The 21603-nt window shown below is 41.3% G+C and overlaps 1 protein-coding gene across 1 annotated transcript in view; it reads left to right on the forward strand.

Annotated features, from left to right (window-relative positions):
• Positions 1 to 21603, forward strand: part of ADAMTS2 (ADAM metallopeptidase with thrombospondin type 1 motif 2) — a 170998-nt gene that overhangs the window by 40551 nt on the left and 108844 nt on the right. The gene's annotated exons all lie outside the window — the stretch shown is intronic.

Raw genomic sequence — 21603 nt, forward strand, 5'->3', positions numbered from 1 at the left:
AAGTGTTTTATCATATCAGTTACCATCTGTTTTCCCATTAATCAGGTTTTTCTGCCTTGAAAATGGCCAAAGCCAAAGGTCCCAGCCACAAGTACATGAAGATTAATAGCAGGTGTAAAGTCATCCCACTCTGAAGCTGTGAGTGGTTGCTTATTTTCCCTAAAATATGATGACTTATTTATTGGGTCTAATACACTTAAGAGATTTTTAACAATGCTTGAGCATGGTTTATTTGAAGAACGTAAAATTTTGGTCAAAACTCTCTAAAATTGTGAAGTTACTGTGACTTAGCTAGAGCATCTCAAGCCTCTGCCAGAATGGTCTTTTCTGGCAGTGAAGTGAGTGTAGTTGCTGAATGTTCGTCTGGGTAGGATTAAGTTATGACAAACAGATTCTTCTTTCAGATGAACATAATCCCCAGCACTTAGTGAGCTTTAATTTATGTGCATCAACTTTGTGGAACTGGTTGATTCATTTGCTTCTGCTTTTTCTGCTCATCTTTCTGTCTTTGGAGCGTGATGCCTCTTTATCTAGAAGGGAGCCTGCAAAGCTAAGATTTCTTTCCAAACTGCTTCAAGCACCTTAAATATGGCTCAAATGCAGATCTCATCATCCACATTTTCCCCTTTCATATGTTTTGAGATCTGCTTTCCTGATTGGTGCCCACAATCCTGTTTTTAAATCAGTTGCAGCAACAGCTACATAGTGGAGTGGAATGTCCTCTTTCTAAGTAATCTGGTTTACAAAAAACACTGGCACAGATGTCACTGATGGCTGAGAATGGGGCCACCTCGGCCCCTCACCTCTCAACTCCTTGATCACAAGTGAGAGGCTCCTCTGGGTTCAAAGCCTTCCCCACCTGCTCCTTCAGGTAGGGAAAAACTCATTTCCAGAGAGGAGATCAGAACTTTGATCTGTGAAGCTCCCCATGGAAACTCATGTTCTAATAATGATGTAAGTTGACTTCTACTTAGAGATGGTCCTTCCCTTTACCTCTACACAAACAAAAATAAAACACAGAGTGTGTTAATGCTCAGAGTAGGTGCGTGTTAGAGAGGACAGTGCCAGTGGAGAGTATTGACCTGAAATTGTGAGTTACAGAGCTGATGCACACCATGAGCAAAAGAATGTGATACACATATGGGACCCAGTATGTAGTTTCCATTTACATGGTAATTTTCTTCTTTTTAGATCTATGTTTTTCTCTCCTCCTTTTGCTTTCTATCACTAACTTTTAAAATTCTTGGAAGAAGGGACAAACCATTTTCTTTGGAGCCAACAGCAACACCATGGGGTTTTTCTTTTGGTTTTGGCAGTCTGCTAGCACTTTGGATTTTGATTTCCTTTACCTACTAGATATGTTTAAATATGTTGATATTAAAATAGCACAAAATGTATTTTGTCTGTTTGTGTTCATCTTTGAAACAATGTGCAGCTGTTGAACTGCACATGAGTGTTCCCTTGCTGTGGGTCATTCCTGATAGATGTTATTGCTGTGCCAGGCAGTGATCTCTGAGAATAGTGAGATGGGCTTGGTTCTCTCTCCTTTAAAGACATAAAATTTATATGAAATAATTCCAGGTATGTATGTGGTGAGAAAGAAACTTTGAATTACGTTCTTGGCATGATCAATTCCCATCACCTTTATTTCCTGTGATATAAATTTCTCATTTCTAAAAATTCACTGGTGGCAGCTGCTTAACAAACTGCTCGTGACATTTCAGTTGAAACCCTGTTATCCTCCTTTTCTTTTGGACCTCTATGCCATTTACTGCAGGTTCTGCTTTCTCTCCCATTCTGCCTTTGCCTCTTTTCTTTCTTGCTTCCCTCTTGTGTTTTAAGTTGTGGGTCATCCTGTTCCATCTTCCTTCCTGCTCACAGCAAACAGAGGATTTATCTTAAGTGTTTTTCATCTGCTGGTCATCTGACATTCCAAGGAAAATGTTTTCTGGGGTTTTAGGCTGGTACAGAGTGGAAATAAGAGGTCATTGTCCAGCATTTTGAGTTATCAGATTACTCCTCCAGCACGTTAGTCATGTTTCTTGGATGCAAAGAGGAGGCTGTGGCTGCATAGGGTCAGGGTGGTGATGTAGCAGAGGGAACACAGCTGTAGATCCATTAGGGTTAGTTGGAAATTTTGAGTCAATTTTCCCTCTGAAAAGAACACTTTCCCTCACCCTCTCAAGCCCTAAATTTGCTCAGAAACACCTATGTAAGATTTAGATTTTCCTTCAAAAATAAGAAGCAGCAACTTCCTTGGGATTTTTGGAGAATTCAGACACTGCAAATTACAACAGAGGAGTTGAGAATAGAGCTAGTTTGTTTAATACTGACATATTTCTCAGAAAGGGAATGGGACACCCTTTATAGCCTTTCAAAGGGCGACCCTGCCTCTGCCATTCTCTGTTTCTCCATCCCCTTTGCATAGTAACACCAGCACAGAAATGTCACAAGACCCTCCTCAGTGAGCACAGGCTTCTCCCTGGTCACAGGAACAGAAGTTGTTCTGAGGTGCATCACTATCTGTCCTGGCTGCTCTTGTTTATTGTCCTACAATGCAGAATTGTGATCCTTTCCCTGCTTTTGAATACTTCCATGTTTACTTGAGCTGCCAACAGACCATTGACAATTTGGCTAAGATTGTGGGAAAGAATGTAAATATTAGATTTGCACTGTGAATCTCCTCCCTCAGTGCTGCCTGGCGTTTGGGATCCCTGTGTGCCCAGAGCAGGATGTGCTCAACCTCTCAGCAGAGCAGGGCCTCTCATGCATGGTCCTGTCCTCTGGTGTGCTGCTGCATTTCCTATCAGGGCTGGGACTACAGCAGGGCTCTGTAATGTGCTGATCTGCAATTCCCTGACATATGCTGGTTACAATGAGACATCAGCTTTCAGGAAAACAGCTCTCCTCATATACATGAGAGATAACACACCAGATGACTCTTATGAGAGAGATCTGAGACGTCTTATTTAACGTAATAGCAAACCAAATGGAGAAACCTTGCAGCAATGGCTGCCAGACTATCCTCTGTGGACCACAGCCTGGCTATTTGGCTGATGATAAAACTGCATATTTTTGTATTTACTAATATGGGAGAAGTGAACTCTCCATGGTGAGTAATGCAGACAGCAGCAGCTCCAGTTCCTCTTCATTCATCACTGCACTGTGCTCCCCAACAAAGGTCAATGAGTGTGCTGAGTTTGTGTTTCGTAGGATTTGAGGTCATGATTCACTAAATGGTCTGGGATTGCATCCTGGTAGTGTGGACCAAGAGCTGCTGTTTTAGGAGCCTGTACCCCTCTCCTGCTCTTGGACAGACCCAAGTGATGATTCAGTGCAGGGGGAAAGTCAGGATATGGAAAGTTTGCTCTTTTAGCCTGTGACTCACCTTACCTTAAGCATGTTCTTTCACATGGCAAGGGCCCAGGTCTGTGATTGGGGCTTCATCCTGAGTTTTATGACATCCAACACTACAGGACAGAGCCAACATCTTCTAAGTCTGCCCGTGATTGTATAGGAAGTAGGTCAGTAGGTCATGCCCAGATATCTTTAGTTTCTTTTTAAGGATAGCACTTGTAATCCAGGTGTTGAAGTGTCTTTTAAAATGCAGGTAAGAGAACACATTCTGCATTTGTGTAAAACAGGAATTTCAGATGCAGAACAGTTGGTTGTAATGACCAATCTGTGTGTGCTTTCCTTCAGGGTTCAGTTAAGTTTATTTTAATGAATATGGTATTGAGCTTTTCACAGTAGGGTTTAGTGAACAGATTGGAAAGTCTGAAAAAGATATTAGAACTGGGTGAATAATTCATAAAGAGTAATTTATTTTATGAATGTCACCTCTTTCTGTTTTGAATTGCCTGGGAATAAAGCATGGCTTACTTGAATTCAGTTGTTAATTAAAATTATACACCAAATAATTTCTGTCAGTAATCCTTACTTTGTAACTCATTTACAAGAGGTTTGCTGTGAGGAGTTGATGTTTAGAAGCTCATGTGTTACAGTGAATGCAGAAATTCCAGGATTTATTTTAATTTTTTAAAATTAGATTATCATAACTTACTAAGTTTTGCTTTGTTGAAAGGATTGATTAAAATTCCAGAGTATTCTGATTCATAAGTTTATGGAAATATTGTATTGCCAGAATTTCATGTTTCAGCCAGCTGTTCTGCCAAAAAATTATTTCATTATAAGACAGATGAAGCAGTGACATTATTAAAAATAGGCTGTCACATTTTTTTGTCTTGTACATACTTTGAAACTGAACTTCTGATTTTTGGAGTAACCAATACAAAGGCTATCTCCATCATGGCAATGTGATCAGATTCTAGTGTTGACTTTTCAGGGCTAAGCTTGAAGAATAAAGAAGAAGTCTGACTTTCTGTGTGTTATTCTGTTTCTAATAATGGGTCAGAACAAATCCATGTCAGGCTCAGACGGTGTAAAATTTTCTGTAAGTAGATTGGTTTCTGGTTTTTTTTAATTCTTATTCTTATTTTTTCTTTCAGTTGTTTTAAAAACATGGACTTAGTTGCACAGTAGCAAGAATTAGTTTCCTTCAATCTCTTCCCCATAATTTTTACAAATCTTGTCAGCTAATGAAAACTGTATATCTTCACACTTTTTCTAGACTGGAAGCTAATGTAACACTGATGTGCAGAAATTGCTCCAAACTTCCTTGTCCCATTATGCCAGGCTTTATGAATGCACCAGATTCCAAAATACAAAATTAAAGGCATTAGACATGAACACTGCTGCTCATTTGACAAGGTGCTGTGTATTCCCACTGCCAGGTTTGCTGGCTGCAGGGGCTCAGGCTGCACTTCACCACTCTGTGCTGGGCTGGGAAGCGAAGCTGCCCTTGTCAAACATTCTGTTTTGCTGCCTCTCTTTCCAGTCCATCTCAATGATCAAGTTGTCATTATAAATGCAATTTAAAATCCTGTAAGAACTTGAAGAAATGTGTGTAATTTTTCCCAAGCTGCTGGAGGAGTCCTGAAAGTGCAACTTCAGGAAAGCACAGGCTGGCAGCCTACGCTCCTGGAGTCAGCTGCTCCCCTGCCAGGTAGACACTTCTTGAAATAGTATTGCCCACAGGGATCGTTTGTCGCATTTGAATTGATAACTCTGGCAATCTGTTGTAACCTGTGCTGCTTTTTCATCATTTCTTGCATGGTTTTATGCCCTCAGCCTGACATGTGCCTCCCATATGGAGTCAGCCCCTGGGGCTGTGTGCTTTGGATCCTGTGTTTGAGGGTTGGACTCGATGATCTTAAAGGTATTTTCCAACCTAGATGATTCTGTGATTTCTTGTGCAAACAACAGCACTGCTCTTGGCTTGGGCTCTCCTAGGCTCTCCAGCTGCTCTGTATTGGCAGATCCTAATTCTTTCTGATTACCTGGTGTTTACCCCACTCCTGGTTTGTTTTTTGTATCTAATCCTTGTGTGCAGGGCTGTAGTTTGATCATCAGCAATTTGTGGGTTATATATTTACACAATGCCTCTTTACTCCTGTGTGACTTCAGCTGAAATGAATGATAATACTGCATGTTCAATATTTGTTCTCCCTTTTCCACAGAGTCAGAGCAATATAATAGGGTCTATTTAGATTTGTACATTTGCTTTGCAGAATTCTTCCTCCTTTTTCTCTGACTCTGTAGGTGTCTACTATTGCTCTTAGCTGTAGATTGTACTGTGTAGGTTTTCACAGAGTAAACATATACTGAAATCTGTACAGAAGATTCTTAGTTAATAATAGATGAGATGAACATAACCTGTTTAGATTTGACATTACACATCCCTAAAAGCAGTGTGTAGGGGAGGCACAATGTGCTGTTTGAAATGCATACAAAGACCAACCCCTCCAAATATTTATATATTTTTTTCAGTGCGCAGTTCTTTATACTTGGGTCAAGGGAAAGAAGAAAACCAAATCCCAATAAACCTATGTGTATTATTAATGAGCATTAACTCAATAGGACATGCTTCACTAAAAAGATGCAGAATAGAGAAGTAGAGAACAAATGGAAAAAAACCCAGCCCATTAACTGACCCATTGTCTTCTATAGAGCAGGAGAATGAGACCAGGTCCCCATAGGTATGCACTGCATGGAGGGATGTGCTTTTTTAAGCACAGTGCTACAGCCATGGATTCTGATATTAGGAGTGGCAACTATTCTAAGTTAGGCATTTCCAGTGAGAATTTAGAGTATGGTTAGTCCTTTCCTTGCTGAGAAGAGTGGAGGCTAAGCCTGACTGTTCAGTGAGACAGCACTTATGGGAGGGAAAGGTGACAGATGGAGAAGTTTGTTTCAAGGTTTCTCTATCCATGTGTTTTCCATATGAATCCAATTCTTTTGAGAAATGCTGTAGTCACATTAGATAATGCAATCACATGGGCTGTGCTGTACCTACATTCTAATGTAATGATTTTTTTCCCCTGTGAAATTCTCAGGGGCCTCCCAGTATCAGGCCCTGGCCATTGTTTTGGACACACATGCCAGGTACCTGGCTGGTCTTTGCTGGTGTGCTTCACTGAAGAAAGATCAGGTTCAGGTTTGAAAGCTACTTTTTAATGCATACAAATATTTAATGCATACAAATACTTATATTTCAGCTCTCTTTAAAGTAGTATTAGTAAGTAGTTATGAATACCTGCATGTTAATTTTAGCCCTCTATAAAATTTGTACAAGTACTGATCTATAAAGAAATCTATAAATGCCCAAGTTTGCCTTGCAGAGAGCAAAAACAAATTTGAAAGTAAGTGGGTCTTTCAGCAATTTCTCTCCTATGAATCACTTGTAAAATAGGAAACCCCTCTGTTTGCCCACACTTTCACGAGTGCCAAGTGTCTTGGTTGCTGCAGAGTCTTGTGCAAGTCTTGGAGAGGAACAGAGTTCCAGAGCCCAGTTTCTGCTACCAGAATTTTATTGTTTTTGAGGTTTTGCTTTTATAGCCCCAGGAGCTGAGCACAGAGAGCTCTGGCCATAGTGAATGACATTGCTTTTTGAAAGGAGATGTTAAGGGCAATTTTTAAGGTGTGATTTAGTTTATCCCATGAGATAGAAGCAATAAAAAAAATGGTGTAGAAGTTGTATTAATGTTTGGTTTTTAATTGATTCCTTTCCAAGGAGCTAAAAAGGAAGGAAATTTGAATAGCTGCTGAAAGGAGAGCTCTGTTATCTACTTCTGTAACTCGAACTTTCCAAGGTTTGGCCAGTATTTATACATCTCTCTGCTGAGCTGTATTTTTGGCACCAAAATATTGGTTGTGGTTTGCATAATCGTGTGTTACACTAGCTGCCTGCAAGAAAGCTGGAGTTTTTCTTATTTTAAAAATGCAATTAATTTTAAAGCATTATGCTAATTTAAAAAAATCTCTACAAGATGTGGAAAAAAGCAAACTTTTGTTCATTCTTGAAGGATACATAAAAAGACTTGGAGAGAGTAAAATAAAAAAGAAATAGTTTTTAATTCCTCTGAGACTGAAATAAAATGACTTTTTTCCTTTTCTTCCAATAAGCTATAAAAAATCAGCATAAACTCTCTAAGAGAAACCTTTAAATCTTGTAGAAAAATGTTGGCCTTTACTACTCTGCTCTCATTTCTACCTCCTCTTTGCCCAAGGCAGGAAGTAGATCCCAAAGACTGTTTCTGTCAGAGCTATTATGAGTGTCACTACCTTTAGTGACCAATTACAAATACACCACACTTGGAATGAATATAGGCGTTGGTGAGTGGATGAAAGAGTTGGTTCATGCTAAAATAATTTGGTTCCCATGAACACAGTGATGTGTTTATAACTGAGGATGTGTTGATACATATAAAGTTTTGTCTGTATCAGTATTGGCTGATAGAGCAAAGACATCCCAAGTGTAATGCTTTGAGAATCACCTGTCCAGTGTAAATCCAGGAGGAGTCTGAGCTCTGGGAACACACAGGTGTTTTATTGATCCCTTTCTTCTACACAGGCTTTTTTTTCCCAAAGCAAGACCTCAGAGCTCATTACTTCCTTATGCTTCCTCTCTTCCTTCTCTAGGATTATCTCCATGGGTTGAAAAATGACATCTCCTTCTCCATGGTAATTTATCATGTTTCTATTGAGTATTAGCCCAAGTGGGCACCAAAAATGTGTATCTGAAAATTCCTTACTGAATTGAAGTGGCCTGAAATATTTCCGTGTTGCTCTAAAATTGGACGTTTTGTTTGTGGAAGAGGAGGAAAGGCTCCTTCAAACACACCTCTGGTTGCTGATGAGATCAGTTGGAAGTGTGAACTCATCGTCATCTTTCTTTTGAGGCCATTGTGCCCAGAAGAAATCTGTGCACTAATCTGGAGTTGGCACTTTGTGCACAGGAGAGCCCACCTGAGGAAGGTGTTGGTCCTGTCTGCAGCACTATGTGGTCTGACCACAGCAGGCTGTTTAAAGGCTGTTTCATCCATCCTCAGGCACAACTTTCGGGGATGGCTCCCTGTGTCTGCCAACACTGCAGAGCTCTTGGCAGGCCAGGGGTTAATTGTCACTGCTTGGCTCTGCTCAGAACCTGTGTGATCCCAGCCTGCTGTCACGAGGCTATGTGGCCTCTGGCTTTCCAAGATGGGACAGGTTCCTTCCACAAACTGTAATTCTGACTGATGGGAGGCTGCTTAAGAAGTTGAAATATGGTTTAAAATGACAGTACTTATCCTCAGGCTCTTCTGGGAGAGTCAGCATATCTTGTTCTTTTGTTCTTCTAGTTCTCCCTACCCCCCTTTGCATTTTAATGCTTTCTCAATGTTTATTTTTCATGAGGACCTGGGAGGAAGGTGCCTTTTGGTGTTTGATCCTTGTGCTGCCAGCTGGGAGATGCCATGACTGTGCCCATCCATGCTGCCCACAGGCCAGTTTGGGTCCAGGGGGTCTGGAGAGTGCCTGGTCCTGCCCACTGCCAGCCAATGGCCACAGCATCCCTGTCCTTGGCCTGCAGAGGAACCGCTCACCCAGCAGCTGAGAGCAGAGCAGAACAAAGAGACTGCATTGGTTCAGTTATTAAAGCAGATCTGAGTGTTGTGCCATCTGTTCTGCAGAGACACAAAACCCAGTGAGCTCTTTGGAAAAGGCAGAGAATATTCTCAGGATCTGTGGAAAAGATGGATGTGAAAATTGAGGATTGGTAGGAGCCTGGATAACACCAAAACAGACCAAATACAACAAAACAAACACTTGAGGGAGCAAACATAAGAAAGAAAACTGACTTCAAGTGCAGGAAAACACAACATTGATTGGATTTTTCATCCTGCATCTTCCCCACTGCCTTTCATACACGAGGTATTTTTTTTTTCCCAGTGGTTCTACTCAGCACAGCAGATCCTGAGGATATTTCACAGCTCAGAAATGCTGTGAGAGTGCAGGAGCCCACAGCACCTCACCCTCCATGCCAGCAAGGGGACTGGTCTCTCCTGGCTGATGAGAAGCCCCAGGTAGCTCAGGGTGACACTGCTACCCCAGCCCAGCCCTGGGCCTCCCCTGCCTGCTGCCAGAAGTCACAGCTGTGATCCAAAGCACAGCTGTGTGTCCTTTTTCAAAAGCCAGGAAGGAGAATTGCAGACTGTGTGAAAAATGATAAAATCTGGAAAACTTTTTAAAACAACCTTAATAGTTTTGTGAAATTCCTGCTTCCCCAGAGTTCAGATGAATCCCATGACAGTCTGATTGTGTGAAGCTCCTTGTTGCAGTGCCATGGCCAGTCGGGACTGGTGGTGAACAGCTGGCAGAGAGGGTCACTAGTCGACCAACTCCTTGCAGCACAGTAGAACAGGAACAGCAGGTAATGAGATATCCCACACCTCTCCTGCATTTGAACTGAGAGCCATGGTCTGGTTAGAAATGACTCTGATGCTGAGAGCTGCCTGAAGGGAGGATTTTGCTGGTGGGAGTGAAAAAGGCACCTTGTGGATCATGCTCTGGACTTGGTCTCCAGGACCTTTGATTTCCCATCTCTGCCACAGAGTTCCTACATGTCCTTGGGCAAGTCATCCAGCTTGCCCTCCTCTCATTTCCCCAGTGAGGAACGGGGGATTGCTTTCCTCCAGCACGGTGCTGTGAGGCTCCGTGGAGTTGGCAGTTTCCATAGAGATGAGGGACCTAAATAGAATTTGAAACCTGTTGAAGGAGAGCTGGAAACCTGACAGTGTTACCAAAAGAGCAGCTTGGCTTTGGCTGTGCTGTGTGGGGCAGCTACAACAGGTTGTAAAACTGTCACAGTGGGTGTAAGTCCTGTGAAACCTGGGTCATCTGGAACGCTGACTTGTAAAAACAAAAAGCTACTAGCACAAACTCAGCCCATAAATATGAAGCAATATCACTAGTTAAACAAACAAACTAAAAGAGATGTTCTCTTTAGGATCCTCTGGGCATTTTCATTTAATAAAGTCTTTTGGTCTGGCAGGAGTCCAAAATCAAGAAGTCCAGACCTGCTACTGCTCTTTCTGGGGCACCCGGGAGCTTCTGAGGCTCCTCACTGTTTGTATTAAAGGTCTTTAATTTGCTATAAAATGTCAGCTGGAGAATAAAAACCTGTAGATTTACTCTGTGATTTGTTTTAGGCAAAAGGAGATGGGGGAAAGAATATTTAATCTAATTGATTCTCTATTGTGAAATGAAGATACGACTTTCAGGTAGTCCTTATTACACCATTAATTGTGTTTCTCTGTCCTTCTCATTCATGTTAAAACAAATATTTAATGTTTTCAATCTCCCAGCTGAAATGAGGATGGGTTTGAGATCCTGGTCATTCCCATTCAACAACTTTGAAACATTTCAGTTAGGTTGTATTTGCAGGCATCCTGCATCCAGTGTTTTCAGTGCAGCTATAGGACTGACTTGTGTAACAACAAAACAATGCCATCTGTCTTGTCTTTTTTTATCCCGTATTTAAACACACTTTTTTCCTGTTTTGGTGACGATTGAGTTTGTAGAGTGAAGTGAAGGGAAATATTTATTGAACTTGTTGCAATGGTTGTCCATCCCTCATGTGAGTTGGAAGTAGCTAATTTAGGACTTGTGTGTAGGTTGGTTAAATGTTTCTAACAAAACATTTTAGTTTTTTGTCAGTGTTATCTTCCATTTGACAGGTTCCTGTGCATTCATTCCTTGATCTTCCTGAGTTCTGTCTCTTGGGCTTCTGCTATCTCTAATCTAAATTGTGTAGTTAGCAGCAAATTCCAAGTGGAAGTGCAAGGACTACGTTGACCTCCTTTGTAATTTTTTAAACACATTTGGAAATTCGTTGTGAAGCTCAGTGGCTCACTGGTCACACGGCCACAACTCACCACCAGTGTGTCAGCTCGCCTGCCTGGTCTGGGATGAGCATGGGCTGGTTGGAACCTCTGTTTGCTGGGTGAGGGATGTTTCCTGTCAGGCCCTGGATGCCCCCGTGTCCCTGCTGACCCCAGCAGCACCCTTGGTGCCCTTGGCTGCTTTGCCCTGGGCTGGATATTTGGTCCTCCTCTAGACAAGACTTAAAAACACAATTGCGAAAATTGACTTTAGAGTGAGTGGGGGGATAGATACAGATTATCTGATATTTTTTTTTGAAAACTGATAATGATTTTTGCATTTATAGAGGTAGATAACTGGCACCCTTACTAGAGTATTTCCTCCGACCCTTATTCCAAGCTGGTAGTTCTTGTGACTGTACTTGGACAGCTGACTTTGGGAAGTTTGTAAGCACTGTTGTTGTCTCAAGAACTACAAATGTTTGGGGTTTTTTTTCTCTCTCCCTAGTAATCTAAATTAATAATGTCTGTTTCATTATAAAACAATCCCATGAGATTTTAAAGGCAACTGCAAGTAAGAAAGCCACATCATTTAATAGTAGATGTGTAAATTATGGAAACCACCCCACCTCTTGAAGAGCTTTCTTAATATCTTCTATAGTAATAGTATTGTCCAAATAAACACACACCAGTTGTAAACCTACCAGAATGTGTGGTGGTGCTAACCCAGCTCTACTGGTGTGAATACATTAGCCCACTGACATATGGCGTGTAATTTGATTTCTAGTAGTTCTGAAAGATTTACAGGCTGACTTATGTTTCTTGCTTTGCCTTTATTTTCCATACTCTCTTATGTTCCTTTACAGGCTCCTTTTGACTCAATGCATGTTGTGTCCAGCTTCCAGCTACCCGAGTCCTGCTGGATATTAATTTATATTTTTTTTTGGAAAACAGACAAATTTCTTTTAACTTTTGCCTAAGAGTATAGGTGCTTTTCCAAAATCAAACATCACTACCAGTCTACCTTCAACTGCAGTAGCAGGTGATTGTCTTTGGTGTCTGAACTTAACTCATGTTTGATTTTGCTTTTCCAAGGATGTAGATCACCAGGTACTGCTGAGCTCCCTGAGCCTGTTCTGGACTCAGATGATGTTCTTTATTTTTTTCTCTGCAGAAGTCTGCTAAAATATCTTTGTTATTGTGCAATGCCTAAACCTTGGTCCTTGAACTGTAGATACTAGTGCAGTGTGAAAAATAAGGTGTTTAAATATTTTTAAGGGCAAGTTTTTAGTTGGTTTTTGCATAAGACTGCCTACAATATTGCAGGCTAGAATTTCTTGTCAGAGTTTATTTTTTTTTTTGTTTCCTGGTATGTCCAAGCTTTTCTCATCAGCAATTCTTATTCTTTCTATGCTTTCAGATCTTGGAGAGTTATCATATGCCTCCCTTCGTCTTTGTCACACAGACAAATAGTGCGCATTAATTCTTTGATTTAATCCTTCTTAATAAGCCTGTTCCTCCAGGGATTAATTATTTTAGTTTTTGTACTGTATCTTGCACTTTGTTGACATCTTGTACTGGGAGCCTACAGCTGAGTGCAGTATAAAATTGAAAGCTCATCTCTCATTAGGTTTTCATGCTCTCATTTGAAAAACTGCTTTCCAGGTCCATTTCTCCAACACAGGGCAAGAGAAAGAAGGTTAAAATAAGCCTGGCTATAGGATGTGGAAAGAAAAACAAGCCCCAGTTGCAGCAAGTTTTTGTTACTTTTTTTTCCCTGCACTCTAATGGGCATCCTGTTAGAGTAAAGCTGGCATTTAGCAGAGAAAGACCCTGTCAGATTTCCAACCCACGAATCCAGACCTGTGGCTGGCTTTGGGTTTTGAGCTTTTACATGGAGCAGTATGAAGTGTGTGAGATAAGATGCTCTCTCCCACCTGGGAGATTTACCTGCTGAGGGCCTTTCCTTGTGGTAGCAAAAATGTCAGAGGCTGCAGCCCAGGGTCACTGGGTTCTGCCCCTAAAGGGCCTTCCCAGGGTGGGGATTTTGGGGTGAGCTCCCCAGACCTGCCCATGCTGTGGCTGTGTGGGCACTGGAGGAGCAGGAGATGGGAATGGCCAGGCCAGGGCTGGCTCCTGCTGCCCTGCAGCTCACAGGCTCCTCTGGATGTGCAGTGCTGCTGCAGAACATCCTCCTAAGCAAAGAGTTAGGACTTCTACAGGATAATTTGGAATTACTTAAAATGCTGGGTTTCCACTCAGATTAATTTAATATAGTAAACGTTTTTTAAAAATTTTTAATACGGTAATCCTTTTCCTGCAGTTTTCTGTGGTCTGGATCTTTTTATCTTGTTTACCATAGCAAAGCCCTGGACTCTGTTTCCTACCCATTAGTGGATGTGTTCCAGCCCTGCTGCAGACAATTTTTGGGAGGCTGCAGTGATGCTTTGATAAAAACTCTATGGCCTGTCTTATATAAAATATGAGCCTAAACTGCTTTAGTATTTACAAATCCATTTATAAATTCTGACCTTGAGACTTATGAATGTGACACCCATTGACTTAAGTGGGTGGTGATTTGTGCCTTAAGCAAATATATTTTTGAAAATAAATTTGTGTAGTAACTGTCCCATTTTGTGAGGATTTGAGCTGAGGAGCTTTCCAGTTGGACTTGTTTTGTTTTCTTGCAGAATGTCAATTAAGTTTTATTGCTGAGGGGAAGACTCAACTATGTGTTTTGCTAGTGTCCTCAGAAATGCCTTATTTCAAATGGTTCTGTGTGTCAAAATTGGGAAAGTTAATCTTTTTGAATCTTGCTGTTAGCAAATTCAGGACTTGATATTCATGCTTTTCCTCCCTGAAAGATTTAAGTTGAGAAACTCAGTTTCAGGGCACTGCAATTACTATTCCCTGCTTGCAACAACAACAATCAAGTTTACAATCCCCTGAGTCTGCAAGATCTGCCACATTTATCATTTTCATTCTTAACAGCTATTTAATAACTCACCTCTTTCCCACTCGGAATTACACATACCTGTGGGCATCAAGCCTAGAGAATTTCCAAAATATTCTTGCTTATGCATTATTTTAGCTAAAGGAGCTGCTTGTCTCTCAAAAGCTACACAATTGTAACACTTTTGGGGATGAGGCTGGTGGCAGTATCTGAAAGGTGGGACCCAAGCTGGCAGAGGTGCCAGGCTATTCCCTGTACAGCTGCAGGGGGATCTGCTCTGAATTTGCCTGCTTCAGAGCCCTTTCTAGTTTTGCAGGCTGTGCTCTGCAAAAGGAGTATCTGTGGCAAATAGTGAAAGTTCTGGGTTTGTATATTACCTCAGCTTGTTGAAAATGAGATTTAGCTCTTGGGTTCTCTGAGGATTCGTAGGTGAGCGGCTGCTAGGACAGGGCAGGTCGTGAGGGACAGAGGCAGGAGATTTACTGGGGGAAGTGCTTGGGGCTGTGCCTGGTCTGCTGCTGCTGCTGCTGGCCCTGGGCAGGCGCTGAGTGACAGAGGTGAGAATTTGGAAATTTTCTTGTAAAGGCAGAGAAGTTGAAAGCAGTGTTTTTAGCATTGCTCACTGGTGAAAGCCAGGCCCTTTGGCCAGGACCTTTGTCTGGAAATCTGCTGGCATTGCTTTGTGAAATCACAAATTGTGTCTGTTTTCTCGATGCTTCACTGAGAATGAGACGCAGTCTGTCTCGCTATTGTGTCCCTTAAAAACCACAGAAAACCCTTTTGAGTTCCTAAAATGAATTATACCATAAAACTTCAAGATTTGGGTCCAAATTCCCATCTGCTATAAACTAATGCAGCTCTCTTAACTTCAGGTTATATTGGCTCAGATTTGTCCCCCTGCTGTTATCAATCACACCTGCAATTGTGTAGTGACTAAGCTGAGCTCTGGGAACAAAATTTTATTTTTGGTAGCAGTGGAAGTCTGTAGATGCATGAATGGATGGATACCCATCCTCCCTTGAGCAACAAGGACTGTAGAAAGGAGCCTGTCATGAAAGAGCTCTCAGTAGCAGTAATTCCTGTATGGTGCTATTCATTAGTAGATCTCAAAGTGCACTGAAAATGTGACCTTACCCCCATGCAGGGAATAAATGGGGACCCTAAGCGACACACAGCTTCCATAGGGTGACCCAGAAGGCTCTGCCTCTCTGTCAGTCTAGCTGTGTGATTCTTATGTGTACCAATAATTATTCACCCCCTTCTTTTTTTTTTTTTGAGAATATGTGAAAATAACATGACTTAACTGCAAACCAATTTGAAAAAAAAAGCTGAAAAATACTAAAAGTAACAAAAGTATATATGATCAGTTAGAAACTTTCTTCCCCGTCTAATCTGGGCCTGAATAGATCAGTGTAGATTGAGGGCAGCAGGGGCATGCAGCACAGTAAGTGCCAGTGTGTCCCAAATATTTGCCACAATTCCTTCAGAACTTCCTTTCACTGTAAAGGAGGATGAATTTGCAGCCCTGAACAATTCTTCTTCTGCAATGCTTCACTAGTTGGAGGAATGTTCCCAAAGAATCAAATGCAAATATGACATAAGAAAGTTTTGGGTTTTTTTTTTTTCATTATTATCTACATGAATTAAGCTGAATGGAAGTAAAATTCCAAACTCATCTATTCCTAAATCAATGCACTGTGTGATTGGGAATGAACATGTTGCACAAGGGAAAATACAGAGAGATCCCATGTGGTCAGGGGTGAGTTTGGAAGGCCTGTGTCATGTCCATAGCTCTGCCTCAACTTCCTGGGTGCACTTGCTCCAGTCACTGGAGCTCCTGGTGCACCAGGTCCATTCCATTGTAACTGAGCAAAGAGTGTTTCTGTACTTGGCTTTCATGTTGGGAGGACACATCTATTGTTGTCTGAAAAAATCATGTTCCTGTGGCTCCAAGACCTAGAGAAGGATCATGGAAGTAACATGAGGGATTTGTTTGCAAATTCTCTGCTCTGCTAATGCCACTTTGGTTCAAATGTGGAGAAATGTGTTTTTAGGTAAGAGCACATTGATATAAACATGGAATAAGGCTTTGTCTAATATCTTTCCGTGAAAATCTAAATATTTTCCCTTTCAAGTTATCTACAGAGTATTTTTGGCAACTCTACATTTAAATGCAAGCCTTTCTCAGATTCTCTGTGAATTGATTGTTGGGAGAATCCCATATTGCCAGTTTCCATCTGGAGTGTTCATTGGCATTGCAGGGAGTGCAAGCTCATAACCCAGGCACTGAGGGTAAATATCAGAGATTTTGTGAGTTGCTTTTGTCTCAAGAAAATAGCCTGTATTTCAAGACTGTGTTTGGGATTTGTTCATATGCAGGTATGTCATTTGGCTACTTACCTCTTTCAGAATCAAATACTAAAAAAAATTAGATCTTTATTTACAGAAATGCTATTTCTAAGAGTTTCTGAAATACTGTTTTTCTGGGTTACTGATTTAATTAATTAACCAGTTACGTGGATTTAAAAAAAATACTAATTTCAGCTTTGTTTGCATTTATCTTCCATCTGTATCATGTGCTTGGAGATTGGGAGGTAAATCTGCCTTTTTATGGCAATGAGAAGCTTTGTAAATCTGTACTAATGAGGAAGAAAATGAGCATTAATTAAACTCCTGGTTTCAGGATGGGCTGAGGCTCTGGAGTCCTGAAGCAGCCGCTGGATGGGTTACTTCATTACAGCCCAGAACCAGGAGCTGTGATCTGAATGCAATGAGGAGACAATTAAGTCGCTCACCAAGTGCAGAGCCAGAGAGACATTTAATTATCCACAGGAGCTAACACTCCAAAACCTGGAGTTTTCTATAGATCTAAATATGCCAGGCAGTTTTTCTGTCAAATTAGGCTTCTGAGGAATGTCTTTAAGAAAGGCAGGAGGGGCTGGGAGTGTTGAGGAGATGGGAGAAGAAACCTGCTGTTTTGCTGAGTTCTGTGGTGTGGTGGCAAAGCTCTGGCAGGTCCCCTGGGCTGGGGAGGAGATCTCCATCGTGTGGGATGGGATTAGTGTCATTAACCTGGCAGAAAGCCCGTGAGGCTGTGGCCATTGCCAGTACAAGTAGATCCTGTGATCCCTGAAAGCCTTGGGAGGAGGTCTCCAGGGATGCACAGGAGCCCTGTTACCCTCAAAAGAGATGAGTGGAACTCTAAACCCCAACTCCGTGTGATCCACAAATGGACTCATTTGTGGCTTATCAGTGTAATTGGTGTCATAATTAGACAGGACATTCATTCTCAGTCTTCCATGTGATTTTTTTTTCTGTGTGGCTTTCACTTCTAAATAACCGCCTTGCCAACCTTAGCAGAGGTTTTGATTCTCTGAACTGCCATTTCCTTTTGATTAAGTGTTTTCTGCTCTAGTCTTTAATGCATATTAATGAGTGCCAAGCAGTGCTTGACTTGAGTAATTTGCAGCTGGGATCTAAAAGCCCTTGCAAGGAAGACCTGGGGATGTCCCGCTTTGGGAAATAGGGGGATATTGTAGGCTCTTTGCTACAATTTTGTGCATTTCAAAGGCAAACACTTTTTCTATTAATTTATATTTTCATTAGTCACAGGACACAATCCCACCTGCCATCATCAATATTCCTATATTCAGCTTAGTTTCATGTTAAAAGTCCCAGAGGAGGAGAGAAGAGGTAAGAGCTTAGCAATTTTTCCAGAATTGGATTTCCTTTCCATGGAGATGCACAATTCCACGCCTGATTATGGATTGCACAGTGTGTAATCTGCAGGGTGGCAGAGCAGGGTGATCACTGCTAATCCATAATGCTTGGAAGTACAGCATTCCTGGGATGGGTGGTGAGCAGTATAGGATAGAGAAACACTACCATAACAGGTACTTTTAAGCTCTTAGTTTGTGAATTACTTGCTGTGATTCTGTTCAGAACTTTTGGGGAAACGGGCAATTGAAAGGCTTAAATCTGTTTTCACATCTTGTGGAGTAAATGTCCAGAAGATGACTGTGCAAGGATTTTCTGAAGCCCTTCCAGTTGAAGGGAAGGCACAGGTGTGCTCCAACAATACAGCATTTCTATCTTAGGCATTCTCCAGGAAATTGTAGCAACCTGAAGACTTTCTGTTGTCATCACAAACTTGGTGGTTGTCTGACAGTGGTCGTGGCATGATGGGCGGGCACAGGAGTGATGGAAGCTGTGGAAAAGAACAGGACTGGTGGAGGGTGAAGGTGAAGGATGTGGGCAAGCCTCTGCTGACTTGTTTGCTGCCCTATTGCTTGCTTGGCTGTGCACAACACTGGTGTTGAGTTGATGACTAAAAGCAATCTCCCTTTCATGGTGGCTTTTTGAGGGTGTTCTGAGTAGTATCAGAAAAAAATGCATTAGGCGATTAATCTTGAACTTTCCACGTTCAAAGCATTTGACCAAAAAAACACCCAAATCAGGCCATGCAATTATCCTGCAAGACTGTTGTTATGCTGGTTCAGAGGTGGAGAAATGGAAGAGGTTAAATGTCTTGCTCAAAGCAGTAAGGAAATGTGTGGTGGAGACTTTCAGGAGCCCCACATATTTCTTAATGAATCATTTATAGTTGTGGTTATATTATTAGGCAGATGACTTGAACTGTGGATTGCTGTAGGAACTCTGCCTTTCCATCTACATGAATTTTCTTCTTAAAGTTTGAAACAGATATTCTTATCTTTCTTACTTTATTTTATTTCATGACAATATGTTGGCTAAATCAAAGACCGTGTTGGACATGCAGCATATCTAAAAATATAAAAATTTTACAGTTCAAACATACATTTTTTCCTAATAATTCCGATCAAAAATAATTGTTGAGTTTTTCTGCACTAAAAGAGAAATTTCAGTGTAGACCAAGATTGAAATGAGAAAAAGAACATTCAGCCATGCAGCCAGGAGTTGGGCTTTAATGGTCCTTGGGGGCCCTTCCCTCTCAGGAGATTCTATGATTCTGTGTTTGAAGGTTAAATTCCTTCCTTTCTACAGAAGTAGGGGGGATGCTGCGATGGGGATGTGCAGAGTGGTGTCATGTCCATCCAAGAAGCAGAGTGGGGAATGAGAACACCTGATGATGTCCTGCTCTTTGGCAGCTTCCAGTGCCACATCAATTTCTCTGCACAAAAAAGGGCCAATACCAGGCACAATGATCTGCAGGAAATGTCAGTGTTTAAGCACTGTTTTATGTCCTGGGATCCAGCATTCAAATACCTCTTTCTGTTTAGTCTTACAGCCTGTCCCAGGGTGTCACCTTCATCTTCTCAGAGAGGAGAATTCACTGTGACCAACAGTTTTCATTTTGAAAAGGCCATCATACCCTGGAAGCTAAAGTTCACCTATAAGAGTTGTTCCTCTGTCCAATCAGTTCAACTACTGATTGCAGACATTGTTGCTTTGTAAATTTTCTTAGAAGATCTAAATTCCTCCAAACACCCATCAGTACTCCCTGCAGCACACAATGTACAGCAGCATTTCCCTCTGTATCCTGAATTATGGTCTGCATCCCAAACTATGGTCTGGCATTAGCTGCTTAGTTAATATTAGGCTTAATGTATCCAAAAATACATAAGAACATGTGCACAACCGTGGTGCTATTTTCCCTTGCAAAAACCAAAATCACATATTTTTCACATAGTCAAGCTCTCAGTGTATTTCTCTTGGGTGTAGTATGGCATGTGCATTGTATCCTGTGCTGTTGAACTTGCAAATGCTTGTTCCTTCTTGATGTTTAGTTGTATGTTTATCATAAAAGGATTTCCAAATTTCTGGATATAATATTTAATATCGATAAGAACTGTGTGTGTTATGTAGTTAGAATAACATTAAAAGGAGAGCAACATCAAGTCTGAATTTTTCATGTATTCCCCTTTTCAGTAAAAGATCAGTTGCTGTCTCTGGGTTCAGCACTTATTTTCTTGGTTGTCTTGACTTCCTTGAGCTGCTGAGCTTGTCTCACCTTTTCTGTGTCTGATGTAGAATCTAAATTAGTTAAGAATAAACAGGATTTTCAAATTCAGTTGTCTCTATACAGGCAGGATGGCATCAGCTTAAATTGCTTTGATAAAATTTTGCTTCTTTAATCCTTCCTCTCCAATCTGTTTTTGTATACATTATATATACGAATTCTGGGACTGGAAATCTTGCCTAATGTAAGTTAAGACATGACAAATGAACCTGACATTTTTCCAAGGAGGGAACCAGTGAACATACTGTATTTATAGCAGTAGGAATGTAGTTTGTTGCTTGTAGAAGAAAAATATGTGCTGTATGAGAACTTTGGTGCTGGAATATGATAAGTGTGTTTAGATGTGCTTGTTTCAAGTGAGGATACTGGGTTCAAAGGAGCCAAACTGGTTCCCCTGGAAACTTGAGGTAAGGCTTCACTGAACAGGGGATTTAGGCTCCCAGAACCTCAGATAGCAAGATGGAGAGTGTCACGGTACAAATTATAAACTGCAGTGTCTCCAGGATTGTCTCTGGGCAGAGTGGGAAAGAATGTGATGAAGGAGCTTCTGGAGGCTGGATCTGGACCAATTTCATGTGTGTTAATCGTAAGACTGTCTGCAAGCTGAGAGTTCAGTAGCTGTAGTTCTCAAACATAGATGTGCAAACATGCAGAAAAAATTGATTCAAGCCAACCATCTCTGCAAGCAGCCCTTGGCTGCTGTGACCTCCTGCAGTTGGGCAGGATTGCAAGAGGAGACAAGCCCAGGTGATCCAGGTGCCCAAGATGTTTCACCTGCATAAAGATGACAAAAACTCCTTTTCTTTTTTAAAGTTTTCAGTCTTTCTAAGGATTTCCCCTGAACACAATGAGAATTGCTTGGATGATGTTCTTTTGGCATGCTTTGTAGAAGTGCAAATTTCCATTTTCATACCAGGGTATCTGGTCCAATCTGAATAAGTTGGGTTATTTTTTAACAACACACTACTGACCCTCAAACTAGTTGTAGCTAATTCTTGAAAGGTTATTTTGTTGGCTTTGTGTCACAGGGGAAATAATCACAAAGCTTAGCTGCCTGAAAGTAAGATGCAGTATTTTTCTATCTTGCTTCTGGACAGAAAGGCTGACTCTACAACTTTTGACTGTTGAAGTGCACATCAGCTTATGGCACTGATCTGCTCCTTTATTTAGCAGAAATAGTAAACACTGGAGTGGTCTGGGCCTGATGGATAGCTAAGGTCATAGTAACTTCCATTGTAGGTGTTTTTCAATGGAGAGGGTGATTTCCTAGACAGATTCTTAGGCCTATAGTTGGCTTGTGTGGCTCAAGGAGAAATCCTTTTGGTTCAGAGTTGTACCTTTTGTCCTTTCTTGTCAAGCTGGGAAAACAATGCTTTGTTTTGCTCTAATAAAGA

The sequence above is a fragment of the Zonotrichia albicollis genome, chromosome 15 (genome assembly GCF_047830755.1).
Source record: "Zonotrichia albicollis isolate bZonAlb1 chromosome 15, bZonAlb1.hap1, whole genome shotgun sequence".
Classification (NCBI taxonomy): Eukaryota; Metazoa; Chordata; class Aves; order Passeriformes; family Passerellidae; genus Zonotrichia; species Zonotrichia albicollis.